Source organism: Choloepus didactylus, chromosome 14, assembly GCF_015220235.1.
Source record: "Choloepus didactylus isolate mChoDid1 chromosome 14, mChoDid1.pri, whole genome shotgun sequence".
Lineage (NCBI taxonomy): Eukaryota > Metazoa > Chordata > Mammalia > Pilosa > Megalonychidae > Choloepus > Choloepus didactylus.
Genome location: NC_051320.1, coordinates 97672002 through 97683092, shown reverse-complemented (window position 1 = coordinate 97683092; position 11091 = coordinate 97672002). Strand labels below are relative to the sequence as shown.

The following is an 11091-nucleotide window of genomic DNA, read 5'->3' as shown; positions in this document are numbered from 1 at the left end:
CATTTAGTTTTGGTATATTGCCTTTGTTACATTTAATGGGAGCATATTACATGTTACAGTTAACCCCAGACGCCACTCGCATTGATTATATTTTTTCCCCAATACCATCCCTTTTTCAACACCTTGCAAAGTTAACATTCATTTGTTCTCCCACATGTAAAAACATTTTTACCTTTGTATATCTGGTCACCAACACTGACCACTCTAAGTTTCACTAAGTTACACAGCCCCAGTCTTTTTTTTTTTTATTTATTAAATTCAGTTTTACTGAAATACATTCACACACCATACAATCATCCATGATATACAATCCACTGTCCACAGTATGATAACATAGTTATGCATTCATCACTACAATCTATCCCTGAACATTTTCCTTACATCAGAAAGAACCAGAACAAGAATAAAAAATAAAAGTGAAAAAAAAACACCCAAATCATCCCCCCATCCCACCCCATTTGTCCTTTAGTTTTTATCCCCATTCCTCCACTCATCCATACACTAGATAAAGGGGGTGTGATCCACAAGGTCTTCACAATCACACTGTCACCCCCTGTAATCTACATTATTATATAATTGTCTTCAGGAGTCCAGACTGCTGGGTTGGAGTTTGGTAGTTTCAGGTATTTACTTGTAGCTATTCCAATACATTAAAGCCTAAGAGGTGTTATCTGTATAGTGCATAAGAATGTCCGCCAGAGTGACCTCTCGACTCCATTTGGAATCTCTCAGCCACTGAAACTATTTCGTCTCATTTTGCATCCCCCTTTTGGTCAAGAAGATACTCTCAGTCCCATGATGCCAGGTCCACATTCATCCCCGGGAGTCATACTCTGCGTTGCCAGGGAGATTTACACCCCTGGGAGTCGGGTCCCACGTAGGGGGGAGGGCAGCGAGTTCACCTGTCGAGATGGCTCAGTTAGAGAGAGAAAGCACAGCCCCAGTCTTTATCGTCCATCCCTCCCTCTGGTATCATACCTGCCCCCAGCCCTCCTCTTTCCACTTTACTCACAGACATCTTTGGTCAGTGCCCCTACAATACTGTGCTACCATCACACAGCTCTGCGCTCTCCATTTCTGGATCTACACAGTCAATCCTGCTGAATGTTCTATAATCCTTCAGCCTGAAGTGCCCGATCTCTACCATCTGACTATGTCCTGATAACCTGTGTTCTCAGCTTTAACTCTCAAAGTTTGTTCATTAATGTTAGTTCATATCAGTGAGACCATACAGTATTTGTCCTTTTGTTTACAGCTAACTTCACTCAACATAACCTCGAGGCTCATCCACATTATTATATGTTCTGTGTCTTTGTTCTTACAGCTGTGTAATATTCCATTGTGTGTATATACCATCAGTTTATTTATCCACTCATCCATTGTTGGACATTTGGGCTGTTTCCATCTCTTGGCAATTGTGAATAATACCACTATAAACATCGGTTTGCAAATGTCTGTTGTGTCTTAGCTTTTAGTTCCTCTGAGTATATACATAGTAATGGAATAGCTGGATCATATGGCAATTCTATACCCAGCTTCCTGAGGAACCTCCACACTGTCTTCCAGAGTGGCGGCACCATTCCACATTCTCACCAACACTGAATAAGTGTGCCTCTTTCCCCACATCCTCTCCAGTACTTGTAATTTTCTGTTTTTTGGTTAATGGCCATTCTGGTAGGTATGAGATCATATCTCATTGTGGTTTTGATTTGCATTTCCCTGATAGCCAGTGAAATTGAGCATCTTTCATATGTTTCTAAGCCATTTGCATTTCCTCTTCAGAAAAGTGTCTATCCATGTCTTTTGCCCATTTTTTAATTGAGTTGTTTGTCTTTCTCTTATTGAGTTATAGGACCTCTTTATGTATTCTGGATATTAAACCCTTCTCGGATATGTGGTCTCCAAATAATGTCTGCCATTGTGTAGGCTGCCTTTTTACTTTTCTGACGAAGTCCTTTGATGTACAAAAGTGTTTAATTTTGAGGAGATCCCATTTATCTATTTCTTCTTTGATTGCCTGTGCTTTGAGTTTAAGATCTATCACTAGATTTTTAAGATATTTCCCTCTAAAAGCCTTATGGTCTTAGTGCTAATGTTTAGATCCTTGATCCATTTTGAGTTAATTTTTGTATAAGGTGTGAGATAGGAATCCTCTTTCATTCTTTTGGATATGGATATCCAGTTCTCCAAACACCGTTTATTGAGGAGGCAGCTCTGTCCAAGTTGCTTTGGCTTGACTGCCTTATCAAAGATCAACTGTAGATGAGAGGGTCTATTTCTGAACACTCAATTCAATTCCACTGGTGGGTATATGAATCTTTATGCCAGTACCATGCTGTTTTGACCACTATTGCTTTGTAGTATGCTTGAAAGTCAGGTAGTGTGAGATCTCCCACTTCGTTCCTCTTTATCAAGATATTTTTGGCTATCTGGAGCACCTTGCCCTTCCAAATAAATTTGGTTATTGGTTTTTCTCTTTCTGCAAAGTAAGTTGTTGGGATTTTAATTAGTATCACATTGAACCTACGAATCAGTTTAGCTAGAATTGACATCTTAACTATATTTAGTCTTCCAATCCATGAACACAATATGTTCTTCCCCATTTTTTAAAGTCCTGTTCAGTTTCTTTTATCAGTTTCTTGTAGCTTTCTCTGTATAGGTCTTTTGCTGCCTTGGTTCAGTTTATTCCTAAATACTTGCTACTTTTGTTTGCTATTGTAAATGGAATTTTTATTCTTGATTTCCTCCTCCTGTTGCTCATTACCTATGTATAGGAAAACTACTGACTTTTGCATGTTGATCTTGTCACTTTGCTGTACTCATTGACTCACTCTGGTACCTTTGCTGTAGATTTTTCTGGGTTTTACATGTATAGGATCATGTCATATGCAAACAGTGAAAGTTTTACTTCTTCCTCTCCAATTTGTACGCCTTTTATTTCTTTTTCTTGCCTAATTGCTCTAGCTAGAACTTCCAGCACAATGTTGGATAACAGTGGTTACAGTTGGCATCCCGGTCTTGTTCCTGATCTTAGAGGTAAAGCTATCAGTCTCTCCCCATTGAGTGTGATGTTAGCTGTGGGTTTTTCATATATTACCTTTATCATGTTGACAAAGGTCCCTTCTATTCCTGTCCTCTGAAGTGTTTTCATCAAGACAGGATGTTGAATTTTGTCAAATGTCTTTTCTGCATTGATTGAGATGATCATGTGGTTCTTCCATTTTGATTTATTGATGTGGTGTATTACATTAGTTGATTTTCTTATGTTGAACAAGCCTTGCATACTTAGCATAAGTTCCACTTGATCATGGTGTATAATTCTTTTAATGTGCTGCTGGATTCATTTTGTGAGTATTTTGTTGATGATTTTTGCATCCATATTCATTAAAGAGATTGGTCTACGATCTTCTCTTTTTTTGCAGTATCTTTGTCTGACTTTGGTATTAGGGTGATGTTGGCTTCATAAAATGAGTTGGGTAGCTTTCCCTCCTCTTCAATTTTTTTGAAGAGTTTGAGCAGGATTGGTGCTAATTCTTTCTTGAATGCTTGGTAGAATTCTCTTGTAAAGCCATCTGGTCCTGGGCTTTTTTGCGGGGGAAGAGGGAAGTTTTTTGATGAAGGACTCAATCTCTTGTGATTGGTTTGTTGCGGTTGTCTATTTCTTCTTGAGTCATTGTTGGTTGTTCATGCTTTTCTAGGAAGTTGTCCATTTCATCTAAGTTGTCTAATTTATTAGCATATAGTTGCTCTTGGTATCCTCTCATTAACTCCTTTATTTCTGCAGGGTCAGTAATGTCCCCTTTCCCATTTCTGATTGTCTTTATTTGCATCTGCTCTCCTTTTTTTGGTTAGCCTAGCTAAGGGTACATCAATTTTATTGATTTTCTCAAAGAACCAATTTCTGGTTTTGTTGATTCTCCCTATTGTTTTCCTGTTCTCAATTTCATTAATTTCTGTTATAACCTTTGTTATTTTTTTTCCTTGTTTGCTTTGGGGTTAGTTTGCTGTTCCTTCTCTATTTCCCCCAGGTAAGCAGTTAATTCCTCATTTTTTTCTCTTTCTTCTCCTTTAATATAGGCATTTAGGGACATAAATTTCCCTCTCAGCTCCACCTTTGATGCATCCAATAAACTTTTATATGTTGTGTTTTCATCTTCATTTGCCTTGAGGTATTTACTAATTTCTCCTGTAATTTCTTCCTTTACCCACTGGTTGTCTAAGACTGTTATTTAGCCTCCATATATTTGTGAATTTTCCAACCTTCTGCCTGTTATTGATTTCCAACTTCATTCCATTATGATCTGAGATGTTTTATAAAATATCAATACTTTTAAATTTGTTTAGACTTGTTTATTACCCAACATGTAGTCTATCCTAGAAAATGATCCATGAGCACTTGAGAAAAATGTGTATCCTGCTGTCATGGGGTCTGTTTTGGTTTGCTAATGCTTCACTGGAGGATGCCCAATGGCATCTGGAAAACTGTTAGCTGGGAAGGCACGTGGCTGGCGTCTGCTCTGGAGTTCTGGTTTCAAAATGGCTTTCTCCCAGGACTTTCCTTCCTAGGCTTCAGCTCCTCAAAATGTCACTTAGTTGTTCTTGGGGATTTGTCCTCTCTTAGCTTCTCTGGAGCAAAAGTCTGCTTTCAAAGTCCATCTCCAAAATGTTGCTGTAAGCTGAAGCTCCTCTCTCAGCATCTGTGTGTTCTTCAAAGCATCCCTCTTGGCTGTAGCAAGCTCACTCCTGTCTGAGCTTATATAGTGCTCTAGTAAACTAACCAAGGCCCATGCTGAATGGGCAGGGCCACACCTCCATGGAAATTATCCAATCACAGTTATCACCTACAGTTGGGTGGGTTGCATATCCATGAAAACACTCAAAGAATTACAATCTAATCAACACTAACACATCTGCCTACACAAGATTGCATCAAAGAATAGGGCTTTTTCTGGGGGACATAATATATACAAGCCCGCACAGGGTATAATATTCTATAAATGTCTGTCAAGTCTAGATCAATTATTGTACAATTCAATATCTCTGTTCCCTCATTGATCCTCTGTCTACATGTTCTATCCATTGATGAGAGCTGTATATTGAAGTCTCCAATATTATTGTAGAGGTATCTATTTCTCCCTTCAGTGTTGACAGTGTTTGCCTCATGTATTTTGGGACACTCTGACTCGGTGCATAAATATTTATGATTGCTATGTTTTCTTGATGAATTGTCCCTTCTATTAATACATAGTGTCCTTCTTTGTCTCTATTAATTGTTTTACATTTGAAGTCTAATTGTCTGATACTAATATAGCTACTCCTGCTTTTTTTCTGGATGTTGTTTGCATGATAAATCTTTTTCCAACCTTTCACTTTCAGTCTATTTTTGTCTTTGTGTCTAAAGTGAGTTTCTTGTAGCAGCATATAGATGGGTCTTGCTTTTTAACCCATTCTGCCAGTCTATGTCTTTTTATTGAGGAGTTTAATCTATTAAAATTTAATGTTATTATTGTAAGGGCAGTACTTTCTTCTACGATTTTGTCTTTCGGATTTTATATTTCACATCTGTATTAGTTAGGGTTCTCTAGGGAAACAGAATCAATGAGAGGTGTCTCTGACTATCAAATTGTAAAAGTGACTCACAACTGTGGGTATGCATGAGTCCAAATTCTGTAGAGCAGTCAACAAACTGTCAACTCCAAGGAAGATGTCCGATGAACTCCTCAGGAAACAAACTGGCAACTTCGATGAACTCCTCAGGAAATGCTTCACTGAGCAGCTGAAGAAGAAGTGAAGGTCCTCTATCTGTCTTGCTTATAAGTCTTCAACTGATTAATTGGATTAAATCCAGCCAATTGCATTGTCTCATTGTGGAAGGCACACCCTTTGGTGAGTCATCAGTCACAGCTGGAGTTAATTGACTGATGATTTAATAAACCAGCCTGTTGGTTTATTAACCAGCCTCAAACATCCTCACAGTGATTGTTAAGCCAGTGTTTGCTTGACCAGACAGCTGGGTACTATCACCTGGCCAAGTTGACACATGAACCTAACCATCACAATATCTTATTTTTTTTTCTCTCTCACTGTTTATCTTCCTGATAGTCTTCATTTCTACACTCTTCTCCAAACCCCTCTCTCCTGTCTTTTCCTATCAGCCTGTAGCACTCTCTTTAGTATATCTTGAAGTGCAGGTCTCTCATTCACGAACTCTCTGTCTGTCTGTCTGAAAATATTTTAATCTCTCCTGCATTTTTGAAAGACAGTTTTGCTGGATACAGAATTCTTGGCTGGCAGTTTTTCTCTTTCAGTATTGTAAATATATCATACCATTGCCTTCTTACCTCCATAGTTTCTGCAGAGAAATCTGTAGACAGTCTTATCAAGTTTCCCTTGTATGTGATGGATTGTTTTTCTCTTGCTGCTTTCAGAATTCTCTCTTTGTCTTTAATATTGAATAGTCTGTGATCAGTAAATGCCTTGAAGTAGGTCTATCAGGATATTTTCTGTTTGGGGTGTGCTGCACATTTTGAATCTGTATGTATTATGTCTTTCATAAGAGTGGGGAAATTTTCAGTGATTATTTCTTCTTTTTATTCTTTCTGCCCCTTTTCCCTTCTTTTCTGTTTCTGGGACACCATAACACATATATTCATGTGGTTCATTTTGTCATTCAGGTCCCTAAGACCTTGCTCAAATTTTTCTATTCTTTTACCTATCTGTTCCTTTGTGTGTAGTATTTCAGATGTCCTGTCTTCTAGTTCACTTACCCTTTCTTCTGCCTCTTCAAATCTGATGTTGTAAGTCTCCGTTGTGTTTTTAATCTCTTATGGTTTGCCTTTCATTGCGTAAGTTCTGCCATTTGTTTTTTCATACTTTTGAGTTCCTCTTTATGTTCACCCAATGTCTTCTTTATAGCCTTCATCTCTTTTGCCATATCTTCCCTCAGTTCATTGATTTGATTTTTGAATTGATTTAGGAGATCTGTTTGATTATTAATTAGTTGTTTCAATTCCTGTATCTCAGTTGAAGCGTGAGTTTGTTCCTTTGACTGGTCCATATTTTCATGTTCCCTAGTATGGTTCATTATCTTTAGCTGTCTTGGCATTTGATTATCTTGATTAATTTATTCTGGAGCTCATTTTCACTCCTTTATCACGGGTTTTCTTGTTGGTGGACTTTGTTCTCTATTCTTTGGTGTTCAGTTCAACTTATTCTAGACCTCTACCATAGCTTCTGTTTGGTTGATCAGAATTTTTCACCTCTTGTTTCTCTGGTTCTTGCTCTGCCTCTATGTAATCTTTTTGTGACAGGGTCTCCCCAGATATGATCAACCCTAAATCAGATTTTCCCAGTCCAGACAGGCCCAGGTCTCAGGAAGAGGGTATGGAGTTTCCCTGAGAATAAGAACCACAGGTTGCCAGACCCTCCTGTGAAATCTCTAGACTTGGGGCTTTTCCTATCCTGTCCAGCAGGTGGCATTTGTCAGCTAGCAGGTCTCCACCAGTGGAAAGAGATGTCACAGGCATTTTTAATTCTTCACAAACCTTGCCCCTGACAGGGCATGGTTGACTCAAGCTGGTTTCTGTTTTCCAGCCCCTGGGCACTGAGTTCTCTGAAGGAGGACCACCACCTGAGCTGGGCTCCACCTTCCCCTTTTCCTGGGGAAGTTATGCTCTTTGGGGATTCTCTCCCCCACTGGACTCATTGCTTTGTCTCTCAAGGCTATCTTAGCTCTGCCCTTGCCTGAGTCCAGCTGCCAACTGCAAACTTTTGAGGTTTTCTGTGATGAGCTACTTAAAATAGTCATTTCAAAAAAAGAAAAAAAAAAGAAAAACCCTTTCAAGGCCTTTCCCCAGCCCCCAAGTTTTGTCAGTCCCAGTATAGACTATTTAAAGATAAGCCCTTTAGGCTATTATCTCTTTTACCTGATAGCTATTCTGAGACTACTTTAATTCTGCCCTTGCAGTGGGGCTGGGATGGAGCAGGAGCTCTGATGGCTTATTGAAATGTAAAAAGTTAGAGTCAGAGAGCAAGAAAAGAGGAAAAACTCCCCCTAACCCTGCTTTTCAGAGCTGGACCCCAGCTTCCCAGGTTTGCAGATGGGAGTTGGCATCTGTTTATATGTGCCCCTTTTTGTTGGAGCCCAGCCCTCCTCCAGTGTTCTGAACACCTCCAACCCCAAAGGTTTCTGTTTGTTTTTTGTTGTTGTTGTTGTTTTGTTTTGTTTTTGCTGTTTTTATTAGCCCTGCCTCCTCTCTGCTGGGCTGATTGTTCCCAGATTCTTTCATGCCAGCTCTCAGGTTATCTGTGTTTGAAGTTTTTATTCAGCAGTTGAAGACTGTTAATTAATTCTGCAATTGGGGCCAGGTTGAGCCCCCTCTTTCCTCCCAGGACAGACTGTTTCTTTTTCCCTCAAAGAACCAGCTACAATACAGTCTCCTGTGCCTGTGGGGGAGGGGCACCAGCCCTCTGGCCAGGGAAACTTACAGGTTTTGCTGTGATCTCAGCTGTTCCACACAATCCAGACTGTTGTAAGATGTGTAACTGGTCAGACTTCCCTGAAATAGCTGTTCCACACAGTTCCTGACTATTTAACAGCTGCCCTAGAGGAGTAACTAAATTCCATACCTCACCACTCCCCCATCTTTTCCATAGGTTTTGATATGTTGTGTTCTCATTTTCATCTGTCTCTAGATATTTAGCAATTTCTCTTTCAATTCTTCTTTGACCCACTGATTATTTAGGAGTGTGTTATTTAACCTCCACATATTTGTCAATGTTCTGGTTCTTTGATGGTTATTGACTTCTAGTTGCATTCCATTATGGTCAGAGAATGTGCTTTAAAAAAATTTCAATCTTTTTAAATTTCTTGAGCCTTGTTTTATGCCCCAACATATGATCTACTTTGGAGAATGTTCCTTGAGCACTAGAGAAGAATGTATATCCTGGTAATTTGGGATGTAACACTTGATATATGTCTGTCAAATCCAATTCATTTATCACATTGTTTAGGTTCTCACTTTCCTTATTGGTCATCTGTCTGGTTGTTCTATCTATAGAAGAGAGTGGTGTACTGAAGTCTCCTTTATTGCAGAAATGTATATTTCTTCCTTCAGTATTGCAAATATTTGTCCCATGTAGTTTGGAGCACCTTGATTGGGTGCATAAACATTTATGATTGTTATTTCTTCTTGGTGAATTGTCCCTTTTATTAAGTGTCCTTCTTTGTCTCTTATGACATCTTTGCATTTAAAGTCTATTTTGTCTGATATGAGTATTGCTACCCCCACTTTCTTTTGACTTTAGCTTGCATAGAATATTTTTCTCCCATCCTTTCACTTTCAATCTCTTTGTGTCACTGGGTCTGACATGAGTCTCTTGTAACAGCCTATTGATGGATCATACTTTTTAATCCATTCTGCCAGTCTACGTATTTTAATTGGAGAGTTCAATCCATTCACATTCAATGTTATTACTGTGAAGGCACTTCTTAAATCAACCATCTTATCCTTTGGTTTTTACTTGCGAGAACTACTTTTTCCCACTCTCTCTTTTTTTCCCTTAAGTTACCCTTACTAACACTCTTCAGTCTTGTGCCCTTCTCCATACCTCCCTCTCCTTTCTTTTTTTTCTCAGCTGGTAGAGCTCCCTTTAGTACTTCTTGCAGTGCAGGTCTCTTGTTAACAAATACAGCATTTGTTTGTCTGTGAAAATTTTTAACTCTCCCTCAATTGTGAAGGAGAGATTTGCTGGATAAAAAATTCTTGGCTGGCAATTTTTCTCTTTCAGAATCTTAAATATGTCATACCACTGCCTTCTCACTTCCATAGTGCCCGCTGAGTAGTTAGTATTAGTTGTATTGGTTTCCCTTGTATGTGGTTAATTGCTTCTCTGTTGCTACTTTCAGGAGTTTCTCCTTCTCTTCAGCATTTGACAATTTGATTAGTATATGTCTCCGAGTGGATATTTTTGGATTTATTCTATTTGGAGTTCATTGGACATCTCTGATTTACACATTTATGTCATTTAGAAGGGTTGGGATGTTTTCCCCAAATATGTCTTCAAATACTTATCCTAGCCCTTTTCTCTTCACCTTCTGGGACACCAATGATTCTTATATTTGTATTCTTCATGTTGTCTATCATTTCCCTGAGATCCATTTCAAGTTTTTTAATTTTTTTTTTACCATTTGTTCTTTTGTGTGTTTGCATTCAATTGTCCTGTCTTCCAGTTCACTTATTCTTCTCCCTGCCTCTTCAAATCTGCTGTTGTGTGCCTCCAGTACATTTTTTTTTTTTTTTTGGGTTTTTTTTTTGTTTGTTTGTTTGTTTTTTTTTTTTTTTGCCAGGGGACAGCACAAACACAATTCCCCACTACCACAAATTATGCAGTCGACTTTCCCACATTTGGGGAAACTGCAGGGGTCAGCACATCTGGAGTGCAATGGATAAGCCTCACCCTGGGAAAACCACCTTCATGATCATGATCTCCCCTGCCAGGTAAGTATGTCTAGTATATTTTGTTTTATTTTTTAATTCAATTTTATTGAGATATATTCACATACCATGCAGTCATACAAAATGTACAATCAGTTGTCCACAGTACCATTACATAGTTGTGCATTCATCACCAAAATTGATTTGAACATTTTCATTACCACACACACAAAAGCAATAAGAATAAAAATTGAACTGAAAAAGAACAATTAAAGTAAAAAAAAGAACACTGGGTGCCTTTTTTTTTTGTCCCCATTTTTCTACTCATCTATCCATACACTGGACAAAGGGGAGTGTGATCCACATGACTTTCCCAATCACATTGCCACCCCTCATAAGCTACATTGTTATCTTCAAGATTCAAGGGTTCTGGGTTGTAGCTTGATAAGTTTCAGGTATTTACTGTTAGCTATTATAATTCATTAGAACCTAAAGAGGGTTATCTATATTGTGCATAAGAGTGCTCACCAGAGTGACCTCTCAGCTCCTTTTGGAATCTCTCAGCCACTGAAACTTATTTAACTTCATTTCACATCCCCCTTTTGGTCTAGAAGATGTTCTCCATCCCATGATGCCAGGTCTAGATTTCTCCCTG

General features: G+C 38.6%; 1 non-coding gene across 1 annotated transcript; it reads right to left on the bottom strand.

Annotated features, from left to right (window-relative positions):
* Positions 1-10345: 10345 nt before the first annotated feature.
* Positions 10346-10507, bottom strand: LOC119509709. Its single transcript, XR_005211769.1, has one exon. It is a non-coding gene; the product is annotated as a U1 spliceosomal RNA (small nuclear RNA).
* Positions 10508-11091: the final 584 nt, after the last annotated feature.